This window comes from Lissotriton helveticus, chromosome 12 (genome assembly GCF_964261635.1).
Source record: "Lissotriton helveticus chromosome 12, aLisHel1.1, whole genome shotgun sequence".
Taxonomy (NCBI): Eukaryota; Metazoa; Chordata; class Amphibia; order Caudata; family Salamandridae; genus Lissotriton; species Lissotriton helveticus.
The window spans coordinates 133,333,552-133,355,744 of NC_136073.1; the positions used below are offsets into that span (position 1 = coordinate 133,333,552).

The 22,193-nt window shown below is 46.0% G+C and overlaps 6 non-coding genes across 6 annotated transcripts; all 6 read left to right on the plus strand.

The window, feature by feature from the left end:
• Positions 1 to 1,236: 1,236 nt before the first annotated feature.
• On the plus strand, positions 1,237 to 1,308 carry TRNAH-GUG (transfer RNA histidin (anticodon GUG)). Its single transcript has one exon. It is a non-coding gene; the product is annotated as a tRNA-His (tRNA).
• Positions 1,309 to 2,806: 1,498 nt separating this feature from the next.
• On the plus strand, positions 2,807 to 2,888 carry TRNAS-AGA (transfer RNA serine (anticodon AGA)). Its single transcript has one exon. It is a non-coding gene; the product is annotated as a tRNA-Ser (tRNA).
• Positions 2,889 to 4,174: 1,286 nt separating this feature from the next.
• On the plus strand, positions 4,175 to 4,246 carry TRNAH-GUG (transfer RNA histidin (anticodon GUG)). The gene has a single exon. It is a non-coding gene; the product is annotated as a tRNA-His (tRNA).
• A 295-nt stretch (positions 4,247 to 4,541) lies between these two features.
• On the plus strand, positions 4,542 to 4,623 carry TRNAS-AGA (transfer RNA serine (anticodon AGA)). Its single transcript has one exon. It is a non-coding gene; the product is annotated as a tRNA-Ser (tRNA).
• An 11,540-nt stretch (positions 4,624 to 16,163) lies between these two features.
• Positions 16,164 to 16,245, plus strand: TRNAS-AGA (transfer RNA serine (anticodon AGA)). Its single transcript has one exon. It is a non-coding gene; the product is annotated as a tRNA-Ser (tRNA).
• Positions 16,246 to 19,094: 2,849 nt separating this feature from the next.
• Positions 19,095 to 19,176, plus strand: TRNAS-AGA (transfer RNA serine (anticodon AGA)). Its single transcript has one exon. It is a non-coding gene; the product is annotated as a tRNA-Ser (tRNA).
• Positions 19,177 to 22,193: the final 3,017 nt, after the last annotated feature.

Sequence of the window (22,193 nt, forward strand, 5' to 3'; positions counted from 1 at the left end):
AGAATTTCTTCCATGTCAGTTTTATAAATAGGTGGCTTATTTTGGTGTCACTATTGCCCTTTCACATATTTATTATCGCTACCCCTTTCATATCTTTGCTATAACTCTCGTCCTACATTAGCGCTGGTGCAAACACTTCAAATTATTATACCCTGGCTCTCTGTCATACCATTCATGCACTTGAAACTTACTTTACCAATAAAAGAAGCAAATAGAAAAATAAAACAAAAGTGCTTGCTGGATTAGGCAACACACTTCATAAAACTGCATTTTCTTTTCTATTCTCCCCGTGTTACAAGCTTAACTGCTCCCTGTGTAATTTCTCTTAGCCTGCTGTCCCAGGAAGAGAATTTTATCTACAGGCTCTTTCCATGTTTTTTTCATAGTCTTTCTTTCCTTTTTCTTAGATTTGTAACTGTTCCTTTACGTGCTCTATTTAGGCGCCATTAATCTCATTTGAGCTCCTTGTACCTGCTGCTGTTTTCTCCACACCTCATACTGCCTTTTCCCTCTTTCTCTCTTTCTCTGAGGTTGGTGGCTACTTTCCAAAGCTTCTGATGCCCCAATGTTCCTTCATCTTGTTGTCAGACGTGAATTGGAAAAGCAACCAAATTAACAAGCCTTTACCACTCATATATGGCAGAGGTTTATACTTTATTTGAGCTAAGAAAAGCGTGTTGTGGGGCCCCTACGAGCCATGGTGCTTGCTTCATCATAATTAGGCACGCAGTCATTAGCCACAGCTCTGATCATGGGTCACTGAGGTCAGTTTCAATAATTCCTCAAAAACCTAACCATGCAGTCCCCCCTAACTGTGTAGTTATCTTGCTTTACTGCTGTTTGTGTGATTAGCTGGGAGGAGCTCATGGCAGCATCCTCCCTATAAAAGTGTAGATGGACCGCTCCTTAACTCTTTCTTGCTTCACATACAGATGGCTTGAGGAGGTACAGGGGAGATGCAGGTCTACTAGACAGTATAGAAGATCTGCGCCAGGTGTGTTTCTCTGCATTGGTGTCCCATCACAGGCCCACAAGTGTATGTGTGATCTTTGACTCCTGGCAGTTCACAAGCAGGCGGCCAGGAAACAGTTTCAGCCTATCAACCACTGAGGAGACAAAGCCTTTGTATAAGGAATGAGGAAGCAATTAACACATTCAGCCTATCACAGGAGTTCCCTGAGTGTACCGAATTATAAATTCTCCATGTCACTGTATGTTATTGAGCCCAAGTAGCTCGCCGTGATCGTATAGTGGTTAGTACTCTGCGTTGTGGCCGCAGCAACCTCGGTTCGAATCCGAGTCACGGCATTGTGGTTGGCAATGTCACGGCAGTTGGGTTTTTCTTTTACAGAATTACCAAATGTACCAGTTGTTTTTGTAAAATGTCTATTAAAAACAGATCCTTTAAAATATTTAAACGATCTAACGACAAATTATTTTAACACACATGATTATAAGATGTAGCTATATTGTACCTACTGACATAAATTATCGTTCTTGAACCTATTTGCGGTGGGGGAATGGAGCTCTCCCCCATGCCAATCAGAATGCAGATGAATGCAGTTGCAGTTGAGTGACCTGTATTGTGGCTGTCTAGAGGGAATGCACAAATGTAGCTGTCTCGCAGCCCAATCCAGACGTCAATTGGAGACAGGTTTTCAGGCAAATAGAGTAGTAAGTGCAGAGAAATGCTCACTCTCTAAAAATGGCATTCATAAAGTAGTAAAGTTAAATCCAACCTCACCTGTAAATAGGATTTATCAATAAATAAATAAAGCTTCTCCTCTCTGATATGGAATTACCCCCCAAAAAGTATAAGGGAATACCCAATGCTAACCTACGAGAGGGGCAGACCTCACAGTAGTGAAAAATGTAATAGACTGTTTTGTACTACCAGGACATGCAAACTACCACAGTACGTGTCTTACCTTTTACTTACATAGCATGATGCCCCTAGGACTACCTAGGGCCTACCTTTTGGTTAATTATATGTAATAAAATTGGAGTTTAAGGCTTGGCAAGTAGTTTTAAATGGCAAGTCGAAGTGGCAGTACACTGCAGCACAGGCACTGCAGTAGCAGGCTTGAGACAGGTTTGAAATGATACTTTTTTGGGCGGCACAATCAGTTCCTGGGTATATGGTATACCACTTTACAAGGGGATTTCAAGTCAATGAAATCTGTCAGTCAGGTATACTCCAATTACACACATGATTAGGGAAGAAGCACGTTCACTTCAGCACTGATTAGTAGCAATAAAGTGATCAGAGTCCTAAGGCCAACAAAAAGATACAGCAAAATGCGTAGGTGAAAAGCAATAAGGTAGGGTTGAGGCCACCTTAAGAATGCAAGGTCTAACAAAAACAAACTAAGGATAACATGAGTTAAAACATCAGGTTTCTCTACGGCATTTGGTGAGACAAGTGTGCCTTCTTTTATCTTCCATAAATGCAATCTTTCCCTGACCCCTTTATTATATAGCTCTTCAAGTAAAAAAGATAAAGCACTTACAAAGGAGCCTCAAATACTCAAAGATGGTAGACTTCTGTAATATGGGCCATAGACTAAAAGCAGCACGAAAACAGAGTGCAATAGGGTCCCAAAAACTTGAGTGCCACATGAGAGTATGCATGAAAGCCTATCCTTTTCCAAACTAGAGATATACTCATGCAATTTTTGTTTTTAGGAGAGAATGTGCCTGCTGAAAAATACATTATTTTAAAAAAGTGCATTGCAGAATACCAGGAATTTGCTGTGGGACACCTTGAAAACTTCGATACAGATTATTTGCACAAAACTTACAGTCAGTTGTTGTGGCCGAGTGGTTAAGGCGATGGACTAGAAATTCATTGGGTTCTCCCCGAGCAGGTTCGAATCCTGCCAACAACGAGAAACTTTTTAACATCGGCTACAAATTCAGAAGTTAACCTTTAGAATTTCTTCCATGTCAGTTTTATAAATAGGTGGCTTATTTTGGTGTCACTATTGCCCTTTCACATATTTATTATCGCTACCCCTTTCATATCTTTGCTATAACTCTCGTCCTACATTAGCGCTGGTGCAAACACTTCAAATTATTATACCCTGGCTCTCTCAGTCATACCATTCATGCACTTGAAACTTACTTTACCAATAAAAGAAGCAAATAGAAAAATAAAATAAAAGTGCTTGCTGGATTAGGCAAACACACTTCATAAAACTGCATTTTCTTTTCTATTCTCCCCGTGTTACAAGCTTAACTGCTCCCTGTGTAATTTCTCTTAGCCTGCTGTCCCAGGAAGAGAATTTTATCTACAGGCTCTTTCCGTGTTTTTTTCCTAGTCTTTCTTTCCCTTTTCTTAGATTTGTAACTGTTCCTTTATGTGCTCTATTTAGGCGCCATTAATCTCATTTGAGCTCCTTGTACCTGCTGCTGTTTTCTCCACACCTCATACTGCCTTTTCCCTCTTTCTCTCTTTCTCTGAGGTTGGTGGCTACTTTCCAAAGCTTCTGATGCCCCAATGTTCCTTCATCTTGTTGTCAAACGTGAATTGGAAAAGCAACCAAATTAACAAGCCTTTACCACTCATACATGGCAGAGGTTTATACTTTAATTCAATGAGCTAAGAAAAGCGTGTTGTGGGGCCCCTACGAGCCATGGTGCTTGCTTCATCATAATTAGGCACGCAGTCATTAGCCACAGCTCTGATCATGGGTCACTGAGGTCAGTTTCAATAATTCCTCAAAAACCTAACCATGCAGTCCCCCCTAACTGTATAGTTATCTTGCTTTACTGCTGTTTGTGTGATTAGCTGGGAGGAGCTCACGGCAGCATCCTCCCTATAAAAGTATAGATGGACCGCTCCTTAACTTTTTCTTGCTTCACATACAGATGGCTTGAGGAGGTACAGGGGAGATGCAGGTCTAATAGACAGAATAGAAGATCTGCGCCAGGTGTGTTTCTCTGCATTGGTGTCCCATCACAGGCCAACAAGTGTATGTGTGATCTTTGACTTCTGGCAGTTCACAAGCAGGCAACCAGGAAACGGTTTCAGCCTATCAACCACTGAGGAGACAAAGCCTTTGTATAAGGAATGAGGAAGCAATGAACACATTCAGCCTATCACTGGAGTTCCCTGAGTGTTTCGAATTATAAATTCTCCATGTCACTGTATGTTATTGAGCCCAAGTAGCTCGCCGTGATCGTATAGTGGTTAGTACTCTGCGTTGTGGCTGCAGAAACCTCGGTTCGAATCCGAGTCACGGCATTGTGGTTGGCAATGTCACGGCAGTTGGGTTTTTCTTTTACAGAATTACCAAATGTACCAGTTGTTTTTGTAAAATGTCTATTAAAAACAGATCCTTTAAAATATTTAAACGATTTAACGACAAATTATTTAAACACACATGATTATAAGATGTAGCCTTATTTTTGTTTTTAGGAGAGAATGTGCCTGCTGAAAAAAACATTATTTTTAAAAAGTGCATTGCAGGATATCAGGAATTTGCTGTGGCACACCTTGAAAACTTTCATGCAGATTATTTGCACAAAACTTACAGTCAGTTGTTGTGGCCGAGTGGTTAAGGCGATGGACTAGAAATCCATTGGGGTCTCCCCGCGCAGGTTCGAATCCTGCCAACAACGAGAAACTTTTTAACATCGGCTACAATTTCAGAAGTTAACCTTTAGAATTTCTTCCATGTCAGTTTTATAAATAGGTGGCTTATTTTGGTGTCACTATTGCCCTTTCACATATTTATTATCGCTACCCCTTTCATATCTTTGCTATAACTCTCGTCCTACATTAGCGCTGGTGCAAACACTTCAAATTATTATACCCTGGCTCTCTCAGTCATACCATTCATGCACTTGAAACTTACTTTACCAATAAAAGAAGCAAATAGAAAAATAAAACAAAAGTGCTTGCTGGATTAGGCAAACACACTTCATAAAACTGCATTTTCTTTTCTATTCTCCCCGTGTTACAAGCTTAACTGCTCCCTGTGTAATTTCTCTTAGCCTGCTGTCCCAGGAAGAGAATTTTATCTACAGGCTCTTTCCGTGTTTTTTTCCTAGTCTTTCTTTCCCTTTTCTTAGATTTGTAACTGTTCCTTTACGTGCTCTATTTAGGCGCCATTAATCTCATTTGAGCTCCTTGTACCTGCTGCTGTTTTCTCCACTCCTCATACTGCCTTTTCCCTCTTTCTCTCTTTCTCTGAGGTTGGTGGCTACTTTCCAAAGCTTCTGATGCCCCAATGTTCCTTCATCTTGTTGTCAGACGTGAATTGGAAAAGCAACCAAATTAACAAGCCTTTACCACTCATACATGGCAGAGGTTTATACTTTAATTCAATGAGCTACTGTTAGATCTGGGGGTCTCTAGTTGGCAGAGGTAGGTACCACTGTCCAAATAGGGACCCTTGCTTCTAGTCAGGACAAGGAGATAACTCTCTGAGATAACCCCTGCTCGCCCTCTAGGTAGCTTGGCCTGAGCAGTCTAGGCTAATCAGAGGCAATGCGTAAAGTATTTGTACCAACACTCACAGTAACACAGTGAAAACACCACAAACTGATTCCACAACAGTTTAGAAAAATAAAGGTATTTATTCTAAAACTACACAAGACCAAAACGATAAAAATCCAACATACACGGTTCAAGAATATGGTTTCAAAGAGTTCTTAAGGTTGCGTTAAAGTTCTTCAAGTTGCGGTAAAAATAAACCACAGTTGCGTGAAAAGTTCACAGTTGCGTCACGTTTACTCACAGTACCTTTAGTTGCAACAAAGTTCCAAAAGCAGAAGCTGGTGCGGTGGAAAACAAGCGATGCGTTGCTCCTGAGACCCTGGGGAGGCGATGCGACAGCCCCGCTGCAGCAGCGGGCGTGTTGCGACGAATCCGGTCTGTATGGGGAGGAAGGCCACTTGTATGGATTCCGGTGCGTAGGTTCCGTAGGAAGTCTGTTCTCGCAAAGACACGATGCGACGATCTCGTAGGTGCTGCGACGATCTCCGGGGCGACGATGCGCGGTCCAGCGGTGATCCTTTCTCTCGCAGCTCCTCGATGCGATGATTCTGCGACGACACTCGCAGCGACGTGATGCGGTCCGCAAGCAAGCGGTGCGGCGTTCTCACCCAGCGACGACAGGCTCTGCGACGATACTCGCAGCGATGTTCGATTCTCCCGCACCGGTCTGGTGCGTCCCGCAAACGGAGGATGCGACGTCTCTGGCAGCGGCGTCAGGCGCTGCGACGATCTCGACCTCCGTAGCGGCGGGAAACTTCTCGCACTGTCGGGGATGCGCTCCGCAAGCGAGCGATGCGACACTTTTCAATTTCAAAAGTCTCTCAAGCTTTAGTCTCAAGCTTCCCAGCACAGGTCCAACCTCCAGAGGCCCCACAACTGGACCAAGCACTCTAGGAGGGACAGAACTCACTCAGCAGAGTTCAGGGAAGCTGGGGGTGAAGTCCTTTTGTTCCTGGGACTTCAAAACAGGGAGCCAGCTCGTCTCAGGCCCTTGGAGATTCCTTTCAAGACAGGGGACACAGCTCACAGCAAAGTCCTTCCCCTCTCCTTGGCAGCAAAGCAACAGCAGGTCAGTCCAGCAGAGCAACAGCAAGACAATCTTCCTTCTTCAGAGTCAGCTTTCTCCTTGGCAGAGGTTCCTTCTTGATTTCCAGGATGATCTAATTTTCTGTTGTCAGTGGTCCTGTACTTATACCCCTAAAGTCTTTGTTCTCTTGGTGCATGTGGGCCCTGTGCCCGGTCTGAACCAGTTCTGGGTGGATCCTGAGCACTTTGTTTTGGTGGCTGCATCTTTCCTTTCAGAGTGAGGGGCAGGGTCCTCAGCCGCCCAGCAGGGGGGTGGAGCCAGCATTGTGGAAGGCAGGCACAGCCCTATTCAGCCCAGGTGCTAACTCCTCCCACCACTCAAGTCATTCAGCCTAGTGCTGACTCATCCATCCTGCCGGGGAGTTTCCCAGCCCCTGTCACTCACAAACCAGACAGTCAATACACAAACAGGCCCAGGCACACAGAAGGTTCAGACAAGAGAACAGCAACTTTCTAAAAGTGCTGTTCTCAAACACAGGATTTAAAAACAACCTTTCCTAAAAGATGTGTTATTAAATTCTGAGTTCAGGGATACTAGATACTTATGTCCTATCTTGTTCCTATGGGAAGAAATGCTGTTAACCACTGTAGCCAGCATCCCCCATGTTAATCTATGGAGCAAGATAGCCTTACAATAGTGAAAAACGAAAATGGCTGTAATTCACTACCAGAACATGTTACCTGTACCAGTACATGCTCTACCTTTTACATACACTGCACCCTGCCCAGGGGGGTACCTTGGGCCTTCCATAGGGGTGACTGATGTGCACAAAAAGGGAAGGGTTAGGCCTGGTCAGTGGGGACACTGACCAGGAGGACATGGCAGTTCTAAACTGCCCATAGGCACTGCAGTGGCAGGCCTGAGACACCATTTTAGAGCTACTCATGTAGGTGGCACAATCAGTGCTGCAGGCCCACTAGTAGCATTTGTCATCACCAGCCCTGGCACACCCAGTGCACTTTACTAGGGACTTCATGGTGATACAAATATGCCAAACATGTATATTCAATCAGAATAACAATTTACACAGGGAGCACTTACACTCTGGCACTGGTCAGCAGTGGAAGAGTGTCCAAAGCATCTAAACCAGCAAAAACGAAATCCAGCACAGCATCAAAAATACAGGAGGTAGAGGCAAAAAGATAGGGGAAACCACGCCAAAGATGCCAGGTCTAACACGTGTCCCCTCCAGCTGAAAATGGGGAGAACTACCCACCCTCTTGGGAGTTCTCTTCACTAAGGCGGAAAAACCTGGACAGACCATCAGCGTTGGCGTGTTCCGTACCAGGGCGGTGTTCCACCGTAAAGTCCATTCCCTGTAGGGAGATGGACCACCTCAACAGCTTTGGGTTCTCACCCCTCATATGCATTAACCATCTGAGGGGCCTGTGGTCGGTCTGAACACGGAAGTGAGTCCCAAACAGGTAGGGCCTCAACTTTTTCAGAGCCCAGACCACAGCAAATGCTTCTCTCTCAATCGCACTCCACCTCTGTTCCCTGGGGAGTAGTCTCCTGCTAATGAAGGCTACCGGCTGGTCTCCTCCCTCCTCAGTGATCTGTGAGAGTACTGCTCCCACACCATGCTCTGAAGCGTCTGTCTGAACTATGAACTCACGAGAAAAGTCAGGTGCCTTGAGCACCGGCGCTGTGCACATAGCAGTTTTCAGGGTTTCAAAAGCAGTTTGGCAGGCGTCAGTCCAGTCAACTCTTTTGGGCAACTTCTTGGAAGTGAGTTCTGTCAAAGGGGCGACAATGGTGCCGTAGCCCTTGACAAAACGCCTGTAATACCCGGTGAGTCCTAAAAAGGCTCTCACCTCTGTCTGGGTCTTGGGGGGCTCCCAAGCCAGAATGGTATCAATCTTGGCCTGTAGGGGCGCCACCTGGCCGCTCCCCACCTGGTGTCCCAAATACACCACAGATCCCTGCCCTATCTGGCACTTGCTGGCCTTGATAGTGAGGCCTGCCCTTTGCAGAGCCTTCAACACTTCGCAGAGGTGTTGCAGATGTTCCTCCCACGTGGAGCTGAACACAGCAATGTCATCCAGGTATGCGGCGCTGAATTCCTCCAGCCCGGTCAGTACCTGGTTAACCAGCCTCTGGAATGTGGCAGGGGCATTCTTCAACCCAAAGGGCATGACACGGAACTGGAAGTGCCCCTCTGGCGTTGAAAATGCAGACCTCTCTTTGGCCCAATCAGTTAAGGCAATCTGCCAGTACCCCGAAGTCAAATCAAATGTACTGAGGTAGCGGGCAGCTCCTAACCGATCCACGAGCTCATCAGCTCTGGGGATGGGGTGTGCGTCAGTCTTCGTGACCGCATTGAGCCCACGGTAGTCCACGCAAAACCGGAGTTCTGTGGGGCCACCGGGGGTAGCAGCTTTCTTGGGGACCAAGACCACTGGGCTAGCCCAGGGGCTGCTGGAGGGCTCAATCACCCCTAGCGCCAACATCTTGGAAACCTCTTCCTTGATGCTGGCCCTGACCTTGTCAGCTACCCTGTAAAATTTCTGTTTCACAGGCAGACTATCTCCAGTGTCCACATCATGGACGCACCAGTTGGTGACTCCTGGGGTCAGGGAGAACAGGGAGGAGAACTGACCCAACACTTGGCGACAGTCACTCTGCTGTTCTGGGGTCAGGGTGGGCGAGAGGACCACACCATCCACTGACCCATCTTGCTCCTTAACTGCCAGGAGGTCAGGGAGAGGATCACTATCCTCTTCCATTCCTGCATCTGTAGCCAGGAGCATGGTTACTTCAGACCTCTTAAAGTGGGGTTTGAGGCGGTTCACGTGCAAGACTCTCAGGGGCTGCCTGGGAGTCTTCATGTCAACCAGGTAGGTTACCTCGCTCTTCCTTTCCACCACCTCATATGGCCCAGTCCACTTGTCTTGGAGCGCACAAGGCTCCACTGGTGCCATCACCCACACTTCCTGCCCAGGTTGAAATTCGACCAGAGTGGTATTCTGGTCATACCATCTCTTCATTTCTTCCTGGCTTGCTTCCAGGTTCGCCTGAGCGAGCTTCCTGAAGCGTTGTGTCTGGTTGCGGATGGCCAGCACATAGCTGAACACATCCTGGGGGGTTTTCCCACGGGACTTTTCCCAACCCTCCTTCACCAGTGAGAGAGGTCCTCTAACAGGGTGGCCATACAGGAGTTCGAAGGGACTGAACCCTAAGGACTTCTGAGGCACCTCCCTGTAGGCAAACAACAGGCATGGTAACAAGACGTCCCACTTACGTCTCATGGGCTCCGCTAGGCCCATAATCATACCTTTCAGGGTCCGGTTGAACCTTTCAACCAACCCATTTCCTTGCGGGTGGTAAGGAGTGGTGAACTTATAAGTTACCCCACACTCCTCCCACAGAGACTTCATATACCTAGAGATGAAGTTGGTACCCCGGTCGGAGACCACCTCTCTGGGGAACCCCACACGGGAAAAGATCCCCATCAATGCACGGCCCACCACGGGTGCTGTGATTGTCCGGAGGGGGACTGCTTCCGGGTACCGAGTGGCATGGTCCACCAAGACCAGGATGAACCTGTTGCCTAAGGCTGTCTTGGGATCCAGGGGCCCTACGATGTCTATGCCCACCCGCTCGAAAGGGGTGCTCACCACTGGGAAGGGCTGAAGGGGGGCCTTCAGCTTCATTCCAGTCTTGCCCCTGGCTTGACAGGTTTGGCAAGATCTGCAAAAGGAACCAACGTGCTTTCTCATCTGGGGCCAGTGAAAGTGGGTGACAAGCCGGTTTAGGGTCTTGTCTTGCCCCAGATGTCCTGCAAGAGGCACGTCATGAGCCAGACCCATTAGGAAGTTTCTGAAGCGCTCGGGTACCACCAGCACACGGGCTGCACCGGGCTCAGCAAACTTAGGCTCACTATACAACAAGTCATCTTCCCAGTAGATAAAGTGATCTCTGGCTGCTCCACCTGCTGCCTGGTCTACAGCCTGTTGCCGCAGACCCTCGAGGGAAGGGCATTCTTTCTGCGCCTGGCAGAATTCCTCCCTGGAGGGACCACCTTCTTGCTGCCAATGGGTCAGCTCAGGCAATTCTCCCAGTTCGGCTACCTGTTCCCCTGTAGGTTCCAGGGCATCCCCCTCAGGTTCTGCTCCTTCCTGGACCGTGGGAACGGCTGGGGCTGGTTTCCCGCGCCCTCGGCCTCTTCCTCTCCTGGCAGGTCTCTGGGCCACTGTTTCAGGCTCCAGTTCTGCTGAATCACCCTTACTGGCTGCCATAGCACGCGTGGTCACACAGATCCACGCAGGCAGACCCAACATCTCCAAGTGAGTTCTGTGTTCTACATCCTTCCATGGAGAACTCTCCAGGTCGTTACCTAACAGACAGTCTACAGGCAAGGCATCACTGACAACTAACTCCAAAAGACCAGAGACTCCTCCCCATGCAAAGGGAACTTTCGCCAGCTTGCAGAGGCGCACTGAACTGTCAGCTGCCACTACAGGGCGGAGTACACCAGGGATGATTTGCTCTTCAGACACCCACTGACACCTCACGGATGTTACGCTGGCTCCTGTGTCTCTCAAAGCCTCAACCTCCCTCCCATTGATGGTCACCTTCTGCCCATATTTCTTAGTGTTAGAGGGCAGTAAGGTTTCCTGGACCATCTCTTGGTCTCCTAGAGAGACAAGGGTCATAACCGCTAACTCCCCCCAATCACTAGAAACCAAATCCCCTCCCAAAGCTACACTAGCTAACGCTGGGGTGGGGGCACCAGTGGGTGCTTGCTTCTTCTTGGGACATTTTGGAGCTATGTGGCCCACCTCATTGCAGTGATAGCAGGTAGGTGGGCCCCTGTTGTCTTTATTGTCCCGCCTGCCCTTAGAGGGCCATGGCTGCTTAGGTTTGGGGGTTTGGGATTCCTTTCCCTGGGAACTATTTTGGGGCCCTTCTGAGAACTCCTTTTGGTTACCCTTGTCCCCCCCACTCTTCTGCTGGGGACCCTGCCCACCTTTGGCTGTGGTACCCACAATTCCTCTGTGGACCCTGGTACTGGTCCAGCGGTCCGCCTCCTTAGCAAGCTCAATGGGGTCTGTCAGCTTGCTGTCTAAAAGATGCTGGCGCAGCTCTGGAACACAAAGACTACTCAAGTGCTCCCAACTGATTAAATGCAACAACCCCTTAAAATCAGTTACTTTACTGCCCTTCATCCAACCTTCCAGTGCACGCGAGTACAAATTCACACACTCCATCCAAGTCTCAGACTCTTTCTTCTTGGAGTTCCTAAACTGCAGTCTGTACTGCTCTGGGGTAAGGCCATACCTGAGACATAAGGCCTCCTTCATATTGGGGTAGGTCATGGCACCTGCTAATTCTAAGGGCTCTAGAGCACTCCTCCCAGATGCCTCAAAATGTTTCCACAGGCCCGCCCCCCAATGCTGATCAGGCACACCATTCATCTTCAATGCAATTTCATACGAAGTGAACCAGGCATAAATATCCTCACCCCTATGGTAATTCTGTACCAGGTCCTTGGGAATATATACTTTACCCCCATGCACTGGCTGCGCGCTGCCACCATTAGAACTGGCATCCACCTCCTTGGCTTTAAGATCCAGTTCTCTCATGCTCAACTCATGAGCCAAAAGCAATTTCTTCTCTTCTAAGGCGCGGGCACTTTTGCTCTCCTCCGCCGCCTTTTCTCTCTCTTTATCCATTTCAAATTGCTTCATTTGCATTCTCATTTTCATGACTTCCAATTCATATTCTCTTACTCTCTGATTTTCTTGTAACTCTTCTGGGGTGAGGCCCCTACCGGAGTGGTTGCTGCCAGCTCCTGAGCCTACTCTGCCCACTGGCAGATCTTTGATTTGAAAACCATTTTCTACATCCACATCATCTTCTCCCTCTTGTGCCTCCCAATGGGCCATCAAGATTTTCTGCAGCTCCTCCTTTCTGTAGGCGCTTTTTATGGGGCACTCAAACTCAAGGCAGAATTTCCTAAGTTGCTCAACTTTGTATGAATACAAATCTCCAATGGCAAACTCCATCTCTACTTCTGCCTCTTTACTGGGTGCCTTCCCATGCACAGACATGATGTGTTGAAGAGTTACTCAAAAATAGAAAAATCAAAACCAAAAACCAGTAGTATGCGGTGGCGTAGTGGTCTGCACTCACTAGTGATGTACACCAATTACTGTGGGTCAAGTACAAATACAAGTTCAAATCCCACCGCCTGACCACCAATGTTAGATCTGGGGGTCTCTAGTTGGCAGAGGTAGGTACCACTGTCCAAATAGGGACCCTTGCTTCTAGTCAGGACAAGGAGATAACTCTCTGAGATAACCCCTGCTCGCCCTCTAGGTAGCTTGGCCTGAGCAGTCTAGGCTAATCAGAGGCAATGCGTAAAGTATTTGTACCAACACTCACAGTAACACAGTGAAAACACCACAAACTGATTCCACAACAGTTTAGAAAAATAAAGGTATTTATTCTAAAACTACACAAGACCAAAACGATAAAAATCCAACATACACGGTTCAAGAATATGGTTTCAAAGAGTTCTTAAGGTTGCGTTAAAGTTCTTCAAGTTGCGGTAAAAATAAACCACAGTTGCGTGAAAAGTTCACAGTTGCGTCACGTTTACTCACAGTACCTTTAGTTGCAACAAAGTTCCAAAAGCAGAAGCTGGTGCGGTGGAAAACAAGCGATGCGTTGCTCCTGAGACCCTGGGGAGGCGATGCGACAGCCCCGCTGCAGCAGCGGGCGTGTTGCGACGAATCCGGTCTGTATGGGGAGGAAGGCCACTTGTATGGATTCCGGTGCGTAGGTTCCGTAGGAAGTCTGTTCTCGCAAAGACACGATGCGACGATCTCGTAGGTGCTGCGACGATCTCCGGGGCGACGATGCGCGGTCCAGCGGTGATCCTTTCTCTCGCAGCTCCTCGATGCGATGATTCTGCGACGACACTCGCAGCGACGTGATGCGGTCCGCAAGCAAGCGGTGCGGCGTTCTCACCCAGCGACGACAGGCTCTGCGACGATACTCGCAGCGATGTTCGATTCTCCCGCACTGGTCTGGTGCGTCCCGCAAACGGAGGATGCGACGTCTCTGGCAGCGGCGTCAGGCGCTGCGACGATCTCGACCTCCGTAGCGGCGGGAAACTTCTCGCACTGTCGGGGATGCGCTCCGCAAGCGAGCGATGCGACACTTTTCAATTTCAAAAGTCTCTCAAGCTTTAGTCTCAAGCTTCCCAGCACAGGTCCAACCTCCAGAGGCCCCACAACTGGATCAAGCACTCTAGGAGGGACAGAACTCACTCAGCAGAGTTCAGGGAAGCTGGGGGTGAAGTCCTTTTGTTCCTGGGACTTCAAAACAGGGAGCCAGCTCGTCTCAGGCCCTTGGAGATTCCTTTCAAGACAGGGGACACAGCTCACAGCAAAGTCCTTCCCCTCTCCTTGGCAGCAAAGCAACAGCAGGTCAGTCCAGCAGAGCAACAGCAAGACAATCTTCCTTCTTCAGAGTCAGCTTTCTCCTTGGCAGAGGTTCCTTCTTGATTTCCAGGATGATCTAATTTTCTGTTGTCAGGGGTCCTGTACTTATACCCCTAAAGTCTTTGTTCTCTTGGTGCATGTGGGCCCTGTGCCCGGTCTGAACCAGTTCTGGGTGGATCCTGAGCACTTTGTTTTGGTGGCTGCATCTTTCCTTTCAGAGTGAGGGGCAGGGTCCTCAGCCGCCCAGCAGGGGGGTGGAGCCAGCATTGTGGAAGGCAGGCACAGCCCTATTCAGCCCAGGTGCTAACTCCTCCCACCACTCAAGTCATTCAGCCTAGTGCTGACTCATCCATCCTGCCGGGGAGTTCCCCAGCCCCTGTCACTCACAAACCAGACAGTCAATACACAAACAGGCCCAGGCACACAGAAGGTTCAGACAAGAGAACAGCAACTTTCTAAAAGTGCTGTTCTCAAACACAGGATTTAAAAACAACCTTTCCTAAAAGATGTGTTATTAAATTCTGAGTTCAGGGATACTAGATACTTATGTCCTATCTTGTTCCTATGGGAAGAAATGCTGTTAACCACTGTAGCCAGCATCCCCCATGTTAATCTATGGAGCAAGATAGCCTTACAATAGTGAAAAACGAAAATGGCTGTAATTCACTACCAGAACATGTTACCTGCACCAGTACATGCTCTACCTTTTACATACACTGCACCCTGCCCAGGGGGGTACCTTGGGCCTTCCATAGGGGTGACTGATGTGCACAAAAAGGGAAGGGTTAGGCCTGGTCAGTGGGGACACTGACCAGGAGGACATGGCAGTTCTAAACTGCCCATAGGCACTGCAGTGGCAGGCCTGAGACACCATTTTAGAGCTACTCATGTAGGTGGCACAATCAGTGCTGCAGGCCCACTAGTAGCATTTGTCATCACCAGCCCTGGCACACCCAGTGCACTTTACTAGGGACTTCATGGTGATACAAATATGCCAAACATGTATATTCAATCAGAATAACAATTTACACAGGGAGCACTTACACTCTGGCACTGGTCAGCAGTGGCAGAGTGTCCAAAGCATCTAAACCAGCAAAAACGAAATCCAGCACAGCATCAAAAATACAGGAGGTAGAGGCAAAAAGATAGGGGAAACCACGCCAAAGATGCCAGGTCTAACAGCTACGAAAAGCGTGTTGTGGGGCCCCTACGAGCCATGGTGCTTGCTTCATCATAATTGGGCACGCAGTCATTAGCCACAGCTCTGATCATGGGTCACTGAGGTCAGTTTCAATAATTCCTCAAAAACCTATCCATGCAGTCCCCCCTAACTGTGTAGTTATCTTGCTTTACTGCTGTTTGTGTGATTAGCTGGGAGGAGCTCACGGCAGCATCCTCCCTATAAAAGTGTAGATGGACCGCTCCTTAACTTTTTCTTGCTTCACTTACAGATGGCTTGAGGAGGTACAGGGGAGATGCAGGTCTAATAGACAGAATAGAAGATCTGCGCCAGGTGTGTTTCTCTGCATTGGTGTCCCATCACAGGCCCACAAGTGTATGTGTGATCTTTGACTTCCGGCAGTTCACAAGCAGGCGGCCAGGAAATGGTTTCAGCCTATCAACCACTGAGGAGACAAAGCCTTTGTATAAGCAATGAGGAAGCAATGAACACATTCAGCCTATCACAGGAGTTCCCTGAGTGTTCCGAATTATAAATTCTCCATGTCACTGTATGTTATTGAGCCCAAGTAGCCTGCCGTGATCGTATAGTGGTTAGTACTCTGCGTTGTGGCTGCAGCAACCTCTGTTCGAATCCGAGTCACGGCATTGTGGTTGGCAATGTCACGGCAGTTGGGTTTTTCTTTTACAGAATTACCAAATGTACCAGTTGTTTTTGTAAAATGTCTATTAAAAACAGATCCTTTAAAATAATTAAACGATCTAACGACAAATTATTTAAACACACATGATTATAAGATGTAGCCTTATTTTTGTTTTTAGGAGAGAATGTGCCTGCTGAAAAAAACATTATTTTTAAAAAGTGCATTGCAGGATATCAGGAATTTGCTGTGGCACACCTTGAAAACTTTCATGCAGATTATTTGCACAAAACTTACAGTCAGTTGTTGTGGCCGAGTGGTTAAGGTGATGGACTAGAAATCCATTGGGGTCTCCCCGCGCAGGTTCGAATCCTGCCAACAACGAGAAACTTTTTAACATCGGCTAAAATTTAAGAAGCTAACCTTTAGAATTTCTTCCATGTCAGTTTTATAAATAGGTGGCTTATTTTGGTGTCACTATTGCCCTTTCACATATTTATTATCGCTACCCCTTTCATATCTTTGCTATAACTCTCGTCCTACATTAGCGCTGGTGCAAACACTTCAAATTATTATACCCTGGCTCTCTCAGTCATACCATTCATGCACTTGAAACTTACTTTACCAATAAAAGAAGCAAATAGAAAAATAAAACAAAAGTGCTTGCTGGATTAGGCAACACACTTCATAAAACTGCATTTTCTTTTCTATTCTCCCCGTGTTACAAGCTTAACTGCTCCCTGTGTAATTTCTCTTAGCCTGCTGTCCCAGGAAGAGAATTTTATCTACAGGCTCTTTCCGTGTTTTTTTCCTAGTCTTTCTTTCCTTTTTCTTAGATTTGTAACTGTTCCTTTACATGCTCTATTTAGGCGCCATTAATCTCATTTGAGCTCCTTGTACCTGCTGCTGTTTTCTCCACACCTCATACTGCCTTTTCCCTCTTTCTCTCTTTCTCTGAGGTTGGTGGCTACTTTCCAAAGCTTCTGATGCCCCAATGTTCCTTCATCTTGTTGTCAGACGTGAATTGGAAAAGCAACCAAATTAACAAGCCTTTACCACTCATATATGGCAGAGGTTTCTACTTTAATTGAGCTAAGAAAAGCGTGTTGTGGGGCCCCTACGAGCCATGGTGCTTGCTTCATCATAATTAGGCATGCAGTCATTAGCCACAGCTCTGATCATGGGTCACTGAGGTCAGTTTCAATAATTCCTCAAAAACCTAACCATGCAGTCCCCCCTAACTGTGTAGTTATCTTGCTTTACTGCTGTTTGTGTGATTAGCTGGGAGGAGCTCATGGCAGCATCCTCCCTATAAAAGTGTAGATGGACCGCTCCTTAACTCTTTCTTGCTTCACATACAGATGGCTTGAGGAGGTACAGGGGAGATGCAGGTCTACTAGACAGTATAGAAGATCTGCACCAGGTGTGTTTCTCTGCATTGGTATCCCATCACAGGCCCACAAGTGTATGTGTGATCTTTGACTCCTGGCAGTTCATAAGCAGGCGGCCAGGAAACAGTTTCAGCCTATCAACCACTGAGGAGACAAAGCCTTTGTATAAGGAATGAGGAAGCAATTAACACATTCAGCCTATCACAGGAGTTCCCTGAGTGTACCGAATTATAAATTCTCCATGTCACTGTATGTAATTGAGCCCAAGTAGCTCGCCGTGATCGTATAGTGGTTAGTACTCTGCGTTGTGGCCGCAGCAACCTCGGTTCGAATCTGAGTCACGGCATTGTGGTTGGCAATGTCACGGCAGTTGGGTTTTTCTTTTACAGAATTACAAAATGTACCAGTTGTTTTTGTAAAATGTCTATTAAAAACAGATCCTTTAAAATATTTAAACGATCTAACGACAAATTATTTTAACACACATGATTATAAGATGTAGCTATATTGTACCTACTGACATAAATTATCGTTCTTGAACCTATTTGCGGTGGGGGAATGGAGCTCTCCCCCATGCCAATCAGAATGCAGATGAATGCAGTTGCAGTTGAGTGACCTGTATTGTGGCTGTCTAGAGGGAATGCACAAATGTAGCTGTCTCGCAGCCCAATCCAGACGTCAATTGGAGACAGGTTTTCAGGCAAATAGAGCAGTAAGTGCAGAGAAATGCTCACTCTCTAAAAATGGCATTTATAAAGTAGTAAAGTTAAATCCAACCTCACCAGTAAATAGGATTTATCAATAAATAAATAAAGCTTCTCCTCTCTGATATGGAATTACCCCCCAAAAAGTATAAGGGAATACCCAATGCTAACCTACGAGAGGGGCAGACCTCACAGTAGTGAAAAATGTAATAGACTGTTTTGTACTACCAGGACATGCAAACTACCACAGTACATGTCTTACCTTTTACTTACATAGCATGATGCCCCTAGGACTACCTAGGGCCTACCTTTTGGTTAATTATATGTAATAAAATTGGAGTTTAAGGCTTGGCAAGTAGTTTTAAATGGCAAGTCGAAGTGGCAGTACACTGCAGCACAGGCACTGCAGTAGCAGGCTTGAGACAGGTTTGAAATGATACTTTTTTGGGCGGCACAATCAGTTCCTGGGTATATGGTATACCACTTTACAAGGGGCTTTCAAGTCAATGAAATCTGTCAGTCAAGTATACTCCAATTACACACATGATTAGGGAAGAAGCACGTGCACTTCAGCACTGATTAGTAGCGATAAAGTGATCAGAGTCCTAAGGCCAACAAAAAGATACAGCAAAATGCGTAAGTGAAAAGCAATAAGGTAGGGTTCAGGCCACCTTAAGAATGCAAGGTCTAACAAAAACAAACTAAGGATAACATGAGTAAAACATCAGGTATCTCTACGGCATTTGGTGAGACAAGTGTGCCTTCTTTTATCTTCCATAAATGCAATCTTTCCCTGACCCCTTTATTATATAGCTCTTCAAGTAAGAAAGATAAAGCACTTACAAAGGAGCCTCAAATACTCAAAGATGGTAGACTTCTGTAATATGGGCCATAGACTAATAGCAGCACGAGCACAGAGTTCAATAGGGTCCCAAAAACTTGAGTGCCACATGAGAGTATGCATGAAAGCCTATCCTTTTCCAAACTAGAGATATACTCATGCAATTTTTGTTTTTAGGAGAGAATGTGCCAGCTGAAAAAAACATTATTTTTAAAAAGTGCATTGCAGAATACCAGGAATTTGCTGTGGGACACCTTGAAACTTTCATACAGATTATTTGCGCAAAACTTACAGTCAGTTGTTTTGGCCGAGTGGTTAAGGCGATGGACTAGAAATCCATTGGGGTCTCCCCGCGCAGGTTCGAATCCTGCCAACAATAAGAAACTTTTTAACATCGGCTACAATTTCAGAAGTTAAACTTTAGAATTTCTTCCATGTCAGTTTTATAAATAGGTGGCTTATTTTGGTGTCACTATTGCCCTTTCACATATTTATTATCGCTACCCCTTTCATATCTTTGCTATAACTCTCGTCCTACATTAGCGCTGGTGCAAACACTTGAAATTATTATACCCTGGCTCTCTCAGTCATACCATTCATGCACTTGAAACTTACTTTACCAATAAAAGAAGCAAATAGAAAAATAAAACAAAAGTGCTTGCTGGATTAGGCAAACACGCTTCATAAAACTGCATTTTCTTTTCTATTCTCCCCGTGTTACAAGCTTAACTGCTCCCTGTGTAATTTCTCTTAGCCTGCTGTCCCAGGAAGAGAATTTTATCTACAGGCTCTTTCCGTGTTTTTTTCCTTGTCTTTCTTTCCCTTTTCTTAGATTTGTAACTGTTCCTTTATGTGCTCTATTTAGGCGCCATTAATCTCATTTGAGCTCCTTGTACCTGCTGCTGTTTTCTCCACACCTCATACTGCCTTTTCCCTCTTTCTCTCTTTCTCTGAGGTTGGTGGCTACTTTCCAAAGCTTCTGATGCCCCAATGTTCCTTCATCTTGTTGTCAGACGTGAATTGGAAAAGCAACCAAATTAACAAGCCTTTACCACTCATAGATGGCAGAGGTTTATACTTTAATTCAATGAGCTAAGAAAAGCGTGTTGTGGGGCCCCTACGAGCCATGGTGCTTGCTTCATCATAATTGGGCGCGCAGTCATTAGCCACAGCTCTGATCATGGGTCACTGAGGTCAGTTTCAATAATTCCTCAAAAACCTAACCATGCAGTCCCCCCTAACTGTATAGTTATCTTGCTTTACTGCTGTTTGTGTGATTAGCTGGGAGGAGCTCACGGCAGCATCCTCCCTATAAAAGTATAGATGGACCGCTCCTTAATTTTTTCTTGCTTCACATACAGATGGCTTGAGGAGGTACAGGGGAGATGCAGGTCTAATAGACAGAATAGAAGATCTGCGCCAGGTGTGTTTCTCTGCATTGGTGTCCCATCACAGGCCAACAAGTGTATGTGTGATCTTTGACTTCTGGCAGTTCACAAGCAGGCAACCAGGAAACGGTTTCAGCCTATCAACCACTGAGGAGACAAAGCCTTTGTATAAGGAATGAGGAAGCAATGAACACATTCCGCCTATCACTGGAGTTCCCTGAGTGTTTCGAATTATAAATTCTCCATGTCACTGTATGTTATTGAGCCCAAGTAGCTCGCCGTGATCGTATAGTGCTTAGTACTCTGCGTTGTGGCTGCAGCAACCTCGGTTCGACTCCGAGTCACGGCATTGTGGTTGGCAATGTCACGGCAGTTGGGTTTTTCTTTTACAGAATTACCAAATGTACCAGTTGTTTTTGTAAAATGTCTATTAAAAACAGATCCTTTAAAATATTTAAACGATTTAACGACAAATTATTTAAACACACATGATTATAAGATGTAGCCTTATTTTTGTTTTTAGGAGAGAATGTGCCTGCTGAAAAAAACATTATTTTTAAAAAGTGCATTGCAGGATATCAGGAATTTGCTGTGGCACACCTTGAAAACTTTCATGCAGATTATTTGCACAAAACTTACAGTCAGTTGTTGTGGCCGAGTGAGGCGATGGACTAGAAATCCATTGGGTTTTCCCCGCGCAGGTTCGAATCCTGCCAACAACGAGAAACGTTTTAACATCGGCTACAATTTCAGAAGTTAACCTTTAGAATTTCTTCCATGTCAGTTTTATAAATAGGTGGCTTATTTAGGTGTCACTATTGCCCTTTCACATATTTATTATCGCTACCCCTTTCATATCTTTGCTATAACTCTCGTCCTACATTAGCGCTGGTGCAAACACTTCAAATTATTATACCCTGGCTCTCTCAGTCATACCATTCATGCACTTGAAACTTACTTTACCAATAAAAGAAGCAAATAGAAAAATAAAACAAAAGTGCTTGCTGGATTAGGCAAACACACTTCATAAAACTGCATTTTCTTTTCTATTCTCCCCGTGTTACAAGCTTAACTGCTCCCTGTGTAATTTCTCTTAGCCTGCTGTCCCAGGAAGAGAATTTTATCTACAGGCTCTTTCCGTGTTTTTTTCCTAGTCTTTCTTTCCCTTTTCTTAGATTTGTAACTGTTCCTTTACGTGCTCTATTTAGGCGCCATTAATCTCATTTGAGCTCCTTGTACCTGCTGCTGTTTTCTCCACACCTCATACTGCCTTTTCCCTCTTTCTCTCTTTCTCTGAGGTTGGTGGCTACTTTCCAAAGCTTCTGATGCCCCAATGTTCCTTCATCTTGTTGTCAGACGTGAATTGGAAAAGCAACCAAATTAACAAGCCTTTACCACTCATACATGGCAGAGGTTTATACTTTAATTCAATGAGCTAAGAAAAGCGTGTTGTGGGGCCCCTACGAGCCATGGTGCTTGCTTCATCATAATTGGGCACGCAGTCATTAGCCACAGCTCTGATCATGGGTCACTGAGGTCAGTTTCAATAATTCCTCAAAAACCTATCCATGCAGTCCCCCCTTACTGTGTAGTTATCTTGCTTTACTGCTGTTTGTGTGATTAGCTGGGAGGAGCTCACGGCAGCATCCTCCCTATAAAAGTGTAGATGGACCGCTCCTTAACTTTTTCTTGCTTCACATACAGATGGCTTGAGGAGGTACAGGGGAGATGCAGGTCTAATAGACAGAATAGAAGAGCTGCGCCAGGTGTGTTTCTCTGCATTGGTGTCCCATCACAGGCCCACAAGTGTATGTGTGATCTTTGACTTCTGGCAGTTCACAAGCAGGCGGCCAGGAAATGGTTTCAGCCTATCAACCACTGAGGAGACAAAGCCTTTGTAGAAGCAATGAGGAAGCAATGAACACATTCAGCCTATCACAGGAGTTCCCTGAGTGTTCCTAATTATAAATTCTCCATGTCACTGTATGTTATTGAGCCCAAGTAGCTT